The sequence below is a fragment of the Uranotaenia lowii genome, chromosome 3 (genome assembly GCF_029784155.1).
Source record: "Uranotaenia lowii strain MFRU-FL chromosome 3, ASM2978415v1, whole genome shotgun sequence".
In the NCBI taxonomy this organism is placed as follows: domain Eukaryota; kingdom Metazoa; phylum Arthropoda; class Insecta; order Diptera; family Culicidae; genus Uranotaenia; species Uranotaenia lowii.
The window spans coordinates 214,486,896-214,497,902 of NC_073693.1; the positions used below are offsets into that span (position 1 = coordinate 214,486,896).

Sequence of the window (11,007 nt, forward strand, 5' to 3'; positions counted from 1 at the left end):
ATTGAATTGAATCTTTAGTAATAAAGAAGTTATTGATCTTAAAAAAAAATTGGCCCCTGATTCCCCCCTCTCCCTTACTATTATACCCTTTTTTTTCAAATCAAATCAATTTTTTATCACGTTTTTTATCAATTTTTAATAACCTTCCAAAAAAACTCAAGAATTTTTATCTGGTCGAAGTTTTTACAAATTTAGCCGATTGTCCTTCTTCGGCACAAAAAAAAATTTTTGACTTTTTATCACTCCATCACCATTTTTGCTCAATGACACGATTCCAGATCAAACTTAAAAAGAGTGTAAACTTTTTGGGATCTATTGAAGTGCTTTGCAGGGAAAACAGTCGCATTTGGAGGCAGTTTTCCGGGTACCGTAAAACGGGGTAAGATCGATCACTTTTTTCAAATTGTCTCGATTATTTTTTCTGTTAAGGGGAATGTGGCATGTTTCATATTTTTAAAAAGTACTGGACTCATATGATCGTAAACTTTGGTTGCAAAAGTTTATTAGACTACATTAAATTCGATTTAAAAATCTATTTCGTCTTTGTTTAGAAAGAATGCTTTGGGGTAACATAGTTCAGTCTCTATTTTGACGGTTTTAACGAGTTTTCTTGATCATAAAAGGATACAAAACACCTTCATAATATTTACAAATGCTAGTAATTGATAAACTAAGGCAGTTCGTGTGTTAAAGCCGAACAACAATTAAAATCGAAAATGGACCACATGATACTGCATAAATTAAGGGGCTAAATTTTTTAACATTACTTATAAAATTTTAAAAACAAAAAAAAAACCAAATTTTGCCTTCATTGATTCCTTTAGGCCCTCGCACTATTCCCCTTTAATTTATTCCTTCAAACTTTACCATTTGACAGGATTTCTAGCCCTTTTATTCATGACTGGCTCACTCTTGGAAAACGTCCCCATTTTTTAAATATCCAAAATTTACCTCAAGATAACTAAGAAAAAAATTGAACTGTCACATAAATTATCTTGCTGCTTCTTAGCGCTTTGATTTCATCAGGAAAGGTGTTTGCTTGCGAGTCTTCCAAAGAATAGATATTTTAAGATTTTGGAATAACATTTTTACTTACATTTGAATTTTTCCAAAACAAACCTAGTTTTTCTCAATTTGAAACTCAATATGTAGGTTTTTAATCGTAGAAAAAGTTTTTTGACTTTTAACAATAACTTAGTTATTGATGACTATGTGGCAAAATTTCATGTTGATCAAAGCTACCCCGGTGATCAATGTTACCCCGTTTTACGGTATTTTTACCCATTCATCGTGTCAATTGTTATGAAATACTGAATGATTTGCAGTTTCCACAGATCGTTAGCCTCCTGCCAGACATCAAATTTTTCAATTTTTTCTTCTTCTTTTTCTCCGGAAAATACAGGCGAGACTTGTCACCGAAAAATTTCTGGCTGGAAATCTGCCAAGTGGCGCTTGATAGTTCGTTTTGCTGTCCGTTATGAAATTTTAAACAACATCTCCCCTTTAGCAGTCCAAATATTTTTAACACGATTTTTGACACGATTTTTGACACGATTTGACCGCCGTGTTTGGTTTTTTTTACCGACAGCTTTTCTACCTTGTAGAAAGGAAGTCAGGCCTGTTTACTAGTCAATTAAACGAACCATTCATAAAAATTCATATTTTTTCATAACTCCATGAAATCAACCATCTTCACTTATATTTAAACTTAAGCTCATTATTGGATCCTCTAGGAGCTCTTGAACAGGTTTCTATGTGAACTTTTTTTTTTTTTTTTTTTTTTTTTTTTTTTTTTTTTTTTTTTTTTTTTTTTTTTTTTTTTTTTTTTTTTTTTTTTTTTTTTTTTTTTTTTTTTAAGAGCAGGGAAAAGCCCCCGGGAGTTGATCTTATTTAAAAAATGGAAGACCATGCTCCCGAAGGCATAAAACCTCCTCACTATTTATTTTTTTTTTTTTTTGTTACTTCTTTTCATAATTTACAATATTTCGATCGCACATAATTTCTTTTCTTCATTATAACAATTTTCACATTTCTTGCTTGGTGGTGGTAATTGGTGGCGGCTTGGTGGCGGTTTGGTGGGGCGATTTGGTGGCGGGTGGTGGCGGGTGGTGGCTAGCGGAGAGGGAGTATACAGAAAATTTGTATTGTGGCGATTAGTGGCAGATATTTTCCAAGTGAGGAATTTGATTTTTTTTTTAAGTCCCCAGTGAGATTGCTCTCTGTTAAGGGAACTAGTTCGAGCTGGTTCACAACTTAATTAGTTTTGCTTTAATTTAGTTCAGGAAGCTTGTAAGGTTGGTTTTAAGGTGGATTTTGACTTGACGCTTGAAACTAGCTTTGTTCGTTACATGTTTCAGGAATGCTGGGAGATTATTGTACTTCATTCTGCTGTAGTATTCAGGCGATCTTTTCATTTTCTCCGTGTTGGCTCTCCTAGTTGCTATATTTCCTCTTGAGCGTGTTGGAAATCTGTGGTTCAGATGCTGGATTTGTTGGTTGTGATGGAAAAGCGGATTGTACAGTTTGTTGTGGATCTGAATCACACTTTGAAGTTCTCTTAAAGCGGCTATTGGTAGTATCGAGTGCGAGGCTTCTTGGTATAGATCGTGGGAGGAGTAAAGTCTTGGCCGTTTATAAACTGCTTTTAAGCATCGGTTCTGCATGGCTTGAAGAGGTCTGATGTAGCTTTTCCTAGCAGCTCCCCAAATCGAGACCATGTATTGTAACTTGGATTGCACAAATGCATGATACACACAGGTTAGTTGTTTAGAAGGAACGAATCTCGAAATCTTCCATATGATGCTGTGTATGGCACTTAGTTCATTTCTAAGGCCATCTATATGCGCGTTCCATCTAATCTGCTCGTCGAACTTTAGGCCTAGGTATTTGAAAGTTTTAACTTGTTCAATAATTGTGGTTCCAACTTTCAGCTGATTGTGGCTCTCAGAAGGTCGATTCGTGGATCTAAAGATGACATATTTTGTCTTATCCAGGTTGAGCGAGAGGAGGTTTGCATCAAAATATTCCTGAAGTTTTTCTAAATCAGTCGACATCTGGGATATTATCGTTCCAACATCGGTGTGCTCGTAGGACAGTGAAGTATCGTCAGCAAACAGTCTGGGTTTACCATGTAAATGTAATTTTTGCAGATCGTTTACATAGAGGATGAACAAAAGAGGCCCTAGATTGCTGCCTTGAGGAACTCCAACAGACAAGTTACATAGATCACTGGTTGACTGGTTTATTTGGACGTATTGTTTCCGGTTGGTTAAATAACTCCCAAAAAGGGAATTCGCACTACCTCTGATTCCACAAGATTCTAGTTTGCGGAGAAGAATAGTCTGGTCGATCGTGTCAAAAGCCTTCTTCAAATCTAGGAACAAAACTCCCATGAATTTTCTGCTATCAAGGGCATTGTGGATTGCATCCACTAGCTCAGAGGCTGCTGTCAGGGTACTCGATCCTTCGCGAAAGCCATATTGATAGGTGTACAGGATATTGTGGTGCTTCAGGAATTGCGAGACACGATCAGCTATTAGCTGCTCCAAGATCTTACTGAACACCGATAGTATAGAAATCGGGCGATAGTTGCTGCAATCAGTCTTTTTTCCTGTTTTATAGATGGGTAAAACTCGTGCTATTATTTTTTTTTTTTTTTTTTTTTTTTTTTTTTTTTTTTTTTTTTTTTTTTTTTTTTTTAAGAGCAGGGAAAAGCCCCCGGGAGTTGATCTTATTTAAAAAATGGAAGACCATGCTCCCGAAGGCATAAAACCTCCTCACTATTTATTTTTTTTTTTTTTTGTTACTTCTTTTCATAATTTACAATATTTCGATCGCACATAATTTCTTTTCTTCATTATAACAATTTTCACATTTCTTGCTTGGTGGTGGTAATTGGTGGCGGCTTGGTGGCGGTTTGGTGGGGCGATTTGGTGGCGGGTGGTGGCGGGTGGTGGCTAGCGGAGAGGGAGTATACAGAAAATTTGTATTGTGGCGATTAGTGGCAGATATTTTCCAAGTGAGGAATTTGATTTTTTTTTTAAGTCCCCAGTGAGATTGCTCTCTGTTAAGGGAACTAGTTCGAGCTGGTTCACAACTTAATTAGTTTTGCTTTAATTTAGTTCAGGAAGCTTGTAAGGTTGGTTTTAAGGTGGATTTTGACTTGACGCTTGAAACTAGCTTTGTTCGTTACATGTTTCAGGAATGCTGGGAGATTATTGTACTTCATTCTGCTGTAGTATTCAGGCGATCTTTTCATTTTCTCCGTGTTGGCTCTCCTAGTTGCTATATTTCCTCTTGAGCGTGTTGGAAATCTGTGGTTCAGATGCTGGATTTGTTGGTTGTGATGGAAAAGCGGATTGTACAGTTTGTTGTGGATCTGAATCACACTTTGAAGTTCTCTTAAAGCGGCTATTGGTAGTATCGAGTGCGAGGCTTCTTGGTATAGATCGTGGGAGGAGTAAAGTCTTGGCCGTTTATAAACTGCTTTTAAGCATCGGTTCTGCATGGCTTGAAGAGGTCTGATGTAGCTTTTCCTAGCAGCTCCCCAAATCGAGACCATGTATTGTAACTTGGATTGCACAAATGCATGATACACACAGGTTAGTTGTTTAGAAGGAACGAATCTCGAAATCTTCCATATGATGCTGTGTATGGCACTTAGTTCATTTCTAAGGCCATCTATATGCGCGTTCCATCTAATCTGCTCGTCGAACTTTAGGCCTAGGTATTTGAAAGTTTTAACTTGTTCAATAATTGTGGTTCCAACTTTCAGCTGATTGTGGCTCTCAGAAGGTCGATTCGTGGATCTAAAGATGACATATTTTGTCTTATCCAGGTTGAGCGAGAGGAGGTTTGCATCAAAATATTCCTGAAGTTTTTCTAAATCAGTCGACATCTGGGATATTATCGTTCCAACATCGGTGTGCTCGTAGGACAGTGAAGTATCGTCAGCAAACAGTCTGGGTTTACCATGTAAATGTAATTTTTGCAGATCGTTTACATAGAGGATGAACAAAAGAGGCCCTAGATTGCTGCCTTGAGGAACTCCAACAGACAAGTTACATAGATCACTGGTTGACTGGTTTATTTGGACGTATTGTTTCCGGTTGGTTAAATAACTCCCAAAAAGGGAATTCGCACTACCTCTGATTCCACAAGATTCTAGTTTGCGGAGAAGAATAGTCTGGTCGATCGTGTCAAAAGCCTTCTTCAAATCTAGGAACAAAACTCCCATGAATTTTCTGCTATCAAGGGCATTGTGGATTGCATCCACTAGCTCAGAGGCTGCTGTCAGGGTACTCGATCCTTCGCGAAAGCCATATTGATAGGTGTACAGGATATTGTGGTGCTTCAGGAATTGCGAGACACGATCAGCTATTAGCTGCTCCAAGATCTTACTGAACACCGATAGTATAGAAATCGGGCGATAGTTGCTGCAATCAGTCTTTTTTCCTGTTTTATAGATGGGTAAAACTCGTGCTATTTTCAGGAATTCTGGGAATTCACCGTTTTGTATGCAATCGTTGAAAACGTCTCTAATCAAGGGTGCCAAAATGGTATGATTCGCTTTGACAAAATGTGCTGGAATATCATCCGGTCCCGGACTTTTTGAGTTGTCGAGTTTGCTTATTCTAAGGATAACTTCTTGCTCTGTTGCCGGTCGAAGATAAATACTATTGCTGTTGCCGACATATCGATGATCATTTCTGTGGACATTTCTTGGGATTGTGGCAGCGAGTTGAATTCCTATGTTACAGAAATAGTGATTGAACGCGTTGGCCACCGTTTTTCCTTCCTCCGTTACTTCTCCATTTAGCTCTAGCTTTATCGTTTCTTTTTTCGATTCGTTCACACCTATCAGGTTGTTCAAGCTTTTCCACATTTCTCTCTGATTAGATTTTTGAAAAAGGCTGTGGTAGTAGTTTTTTTTTGCCTCAGCCTTAGCTCGATTGAGATTTTTAGATACTTGAAACAAAGTGTCTTTAAATTCTTCATTGGCAGGGTGTTTTTTGCAACGCAAAAGAGCTTTATCTTTGCTTCGCATCAGCTTCCACACGTCGAACGACATCCACGGACAATAGCCCTTGATTTTAGCTTCAACAACTATTGTTTTTGAGTATCTTTTTTTCAGTTGACTGTAAATTGTGCTCAGTTTCTCTAGCTTTTCAGCCGGACTATTCGCTTGTAGATTATTGAACTCTGCCCGGAAAGCTTCATTAATCTGATCATGTTTTACTATGATTTTTTCTAGTTTTCGGTTAACTATTTTCTTTTTGAGGTTAATTGTAGTCATCACCAGGCTATGGTCACTTATATCGAGTGAAACTGTTTCGTTTAATGCTTGTCCAATCATCGAATCTGGGCAGACAACGTGGTCGAGAATGTTGCTGCTTGCTGGACGGGTTATAAATGTGTTGGAAACTTTACATCCGTAACAACTTAAAAGGTCTACGTAACTATTGACTACCGGGCAGCCCGTTTTGTTTATTGGAATGTTGACGTCGCCTAACATCAAAAACTGGGAGTTCGGCTTCAAGGTTGCGAGTACTGAGTCAAGTTTGTCGAAGAAAAACTCTATGTTTTGAGAAGGGGGTCGGTAGACTGCATGGATGTCAATTGGTGAACCACCTGGCTCAAGACGCAAATGTATGTAGTGGAAGCCATCAACATGCAAATTTTCAATCTCGGAGACAACGAGAGACTCTTTTACGAGAACAGCGAGTCCTCCACTGCTTGAATCTGGACGACAAGATAGGAAATTGCGATATCCATTAACAGTTACTAAGTGCTTTCTTTCTTCTTTCAACCATGTTTCCCCCAGCACCAATACATCAACTGATGTAGGGAATAGCTCTAAGTACATTTTGATAGCATCCAGTTTGTTTGGATATTTAAGGCCTCTTACATTGAGTTGAAGAAATCTCAGGAAGTAACTATTATTTTTATTCCGGTTGTTTTTACATAAAGAATCAAAGGAATCATGTAATATATTTTTATTATTATTATTATCCATTATCTTTTCAAAATACAGGTATCAACAAAAAAAAACGTATTGATCAATTTTTAGATATCAGCTAATCCAGTGTTGAAGCGTTTCGGCAGAGACATTTCTGGCGGTGTGATGTTGGATGTTTCCATGTCGAGCGAGTGATTCAGTGAACGTTTTTGGGTGGATCTGGCAAGCGTGCGAATATCGTTTCGGTTTCCTATTTGCTCTATTTTTGCCCCTTCATGACGTTTAAACAAGATTTTTCCATCTCTCCCCGGCCAAACAAACTTTATTCCCAGCTCCTCCTGCATGTTTTTGGTTTCCGACAGCAGTTCTTTTCCAAACGTAGTTAACTCATCACGAATTGTCACTTTATTCGACATTCCAGCAAAAACCTTATCAATCTGCGATGCATACAGAACTCCGTGTTCTCGCTTTTTCTGAAAAAGTAGCTCCTTGGTTGCAGCACACTCGAAGGTAACAAGGAGCGGTGCGGTTCTAGATGTTGAATTTTTGCTCAGCAGCCGTCTCGTCTCAGTGACGTCACCGTCTTTCAGCTGACAACCTACTGCAGCTGCTAGTTTATTTACCATCTCCGTTGAATTCTCCTGGGCGCTGGACGGTAGTCCTAATACGATGGCGTTTTTCTCCAACGCAGACCTGTTCGCTTTATCCAGTTCTTGTTCTAATCTCTCTACTTTGCTTGACAAATCGTAGTGCTTCTGTTGCCAGACACCGACCGTGTTCTTCAGCTTCTCATTATCGTACTGCATTTCTTTGATTGCCTTTCCAAAAGTTTTAAAATTTCCTCTGAGCTCTTCGAACTTGCTCGATAGGAATTCTTGGGACTCTTCAATGTGCTTGTTAGTTTCCATCAAACTGTCGACAACTGCTCGGGTCTTTAGCAATTCCTCTCGAACTTCGCTGCGAACTGAAGATTGATCCTCTTTAATCCCTCGAACGTACTCCGTAAGCTTTCGAATATCATCACTTACAGAATCAGCACGGTTTACTGCCTGAGTGACACGGGTAAACATGTCAATGCACTCAGTCGAGCAGAAAAAGGGATTTTTCTTAGTCTTCAGGATGCTATTTCCATATATTTTCTTGCATCGAAAGTGCACCGATCGATGACAGTGCACGCACTCAATCACTTTCGTTAAATCTTGCACCAAACTCTCGCAAATGAAACAGAATATATTTTTCTCATCTTCCATTATGAATATTTTAACACGTTGAGCAAAAACTTTTGAACGGCAGTGTAGATCTCGTGAAAACAAAACACTCGGTTGTGTCAGATACTGGGAACGGTTACAGAAAGTGAGCTGCGATTTTGTGATAGACCGGTGACAGAATATCGTCTGTTTTTGTTTATTTAGGTAAAAGAAGAACGGAGAAAGAAATTTTCCCGTTTTATACTTCACCGAAATCCGGTAAAAGTGGTTCCTGCGGAAGATCCAGTGATAGTTCCTGATGTGGGTAAGCGACTACAGTTCCTGCCAACCAAGATGGGTCCAGCCAGCAAAGCACCAGGTGAGTATTTCAGTGTTTTCGAGAACTTTTAAGACAGAGCGTAAAGCAAAACAACAGAGCCAATTCAACAAGCAGACTTAAAAAAAAAAAAAGGTCGAAAAAATTAGGTCGAATTGTTGATTTTAAGCTGTTTTCGGGTCTGCACTATGAATATCCTGGGTTTTTTCGATCCTGCCCAAAAAATTTTGTCAATGAACTTTAGTATTGGGCGATATTTCAAAAACCACTAAACAGATTGTACACTTTAGTGTTGCATTTTTTTTTCGAATACACTCCTTAAATTAAAGCTTAATCAAATTTTGGCTAACATTTTCTTGAATTTGATTCAAAGTTCTGTATTTTTAACATTTTGTTAATTAGTGGCTTCAGATTGTGAACAGAAAATTTAAATTCTACTTCTGTTATTTTATGCAATGCGCTTTTTATTGTTGGCGCTTTTTATTTTGACCAATCTGATGCATAAAGATGAACCGCGACAGCAAACGCTCTCTAAATTTAAGTTGTACCAATTTGAAACTCGAACGGAAATGCAATCTGTTGCTAGCCAGGAATGCCAATTGGGGAAGCTGAAGCAGAGGGCATGTCGGGGGTATCTAATGATGGAGGGGTAACATTTGGCAGCTGTGGTTCACCGGATGTTGCTGAAATTTACAAAAGAAGGTAAAATTAAGTTTTTTATCATAACTTGTTAACTTTGTTAAGTACCAAAGGCAAACAGGACTATGAAGAGCAAAAATTTAAAAAGCATTTTACAGGCTTTTGATTTGCTAAAGACAGTTCACAACGGTATGAAGCAAAGACAAAACTTTTCTACCTTTTATTGTGTTTTTTTTTTTTGCAAACTTTACAAACGTCAACCATAACTGTCAGAATTAAATAATAAATTACCTGTTAGAGCGATAAACTATTGCTTCGGTAATGTTCATTTCCGTTATTTCAATGAAAGTGGAATCATGCCTTTATCAAGTGCAACTGAAAGGTTTAAAACATGGAATAGCTGTTGTTTTTGGTGCTACGTTCGAGTTCCTTCAAAACAATTCGTAGATGTTTTTAAAAAACTTGAAGGGAAACAAAACTTCTTTCAACTAATTGATGACACTTCACACCAATAGGGCTATTCGTGTCGTGATAATAAAAACTTGATCTCATTGTTTCAATATTAGATAATACCAGTTTAAATGCTAGTTAATTGTAAGTTAATTTGAAAAGTCACATACATTGAAAATTAAACGCGTTTCGAAATGCATCAGTTCGAGCTTCCAAGGTTAAAAATGTGTTAAATCAGAGACAATTGCAGAAACGGAAGTTCATATTTCTGATAGCATGTTACCATATGCCAACTTTTATCGGGTTATGACAATTTGTCATTTGATTTTGTCATTTATCACCTAAGAATGTTGACTGCTGAAAAACTTTCAACTAAGGTGTATAAAAGGTAGCACAGTTTTATAGTTTCGTCACAGAATTGTGTAGCATTTCCCCTGGAATTCGAATCTCAACAAGATGTTTTTCAAACTATTCCTCTCTATCGTGCTTTTTGCTTATGGTATTATTTAAAACATCGAAGATCAAAAATAACAAATTTTTGTACACAACTTCTCTTCATTTCAGCAACTTCTGGTGAACCACAACTACCAAATGTTTCCCCTCCATCGATGCCTGGTACCCCTGATATGCCCATGAACCCTGAGGTGCCACCCATGGAAACTCCCGCACCTCCCGCAATTGATGAATTGCCAGTACCGGCACCAAGTAGCATTTCCGATCGAATTTCAAATCGATTCAACTAGGTAGTAGGTTCCTAAATTAAAGATGTTGTAAATGCCATTGGAATGGATCTGATCGAGTGGTTTTGAGTAAAGTTGTACCAAATTTTCCAATAAAAACAATCAAAACCAAATATCTAAGCGTGTTTAAAACTTTCAACCGATTGTGAACAATGTTTGATTTTTTTTTGTGAGAAATTCTGTATGGGAGAGTGGGGAATCATGGGCCACTTTTTTCCTTGTTCCATTTTTTCTATTTTATAAAAGATGTAATGAAAATAAGAAATGGTCTAAATTCCTACATTTTTGAGGTATCATTGGACAATTTTTGAATTTTTTTGTATGTTATTTTCCCCAACTTCTGACTGTTTAAAAAAGCATTATTGTTACGATTTTGAAAAATGCTGCGGAATCGTGGGCCGCCATATCCAAATTGACCGAATAACATGCAAAGTTTATGAGTTGACTCAAAACTGTAATTTCATAATTCATTTCGTTATTTTGAAGCAATTTCAGAAACTGAAATAAAAAAAAGAGAGTTGTGTATGATCGAATCGATTCAAAAACCTGGCTCGCGAACGTTTTGGCAAAATTCCTTATAAAGGATGGTAAAAATATTTTTCATAACTCATCATTTGGCATAAGAAAACTCTACAGGTAGGAAACACTTTTTTTGATTTCTGAATGTGTATAAAAACATAAAAATATCGGAGGTTT

The 11,007-nt window shown here is 37.5% G+C and overlaps 1 long non-coding RNA gene across 1 annotated transcript; it reads left to right on the top strand.

Moving 5' to 3' along the window:
* Positions 1-9,952: 9,952 nt before the first annotated feature.
* On the top strand, positions 9,953-10,424 carry LOC129758415 (uncharacterized). Its single transcript, XR_008739978.1, has 2 exons — positions 9,953-10,070; positions 10,136-10,424. It is a non-coding gene; the product is annotated as an uncharacterized LOC129758415 (long non-coding RNA).
* Positions 10,425-11,007: the final 583 nt, after the last annotated feature.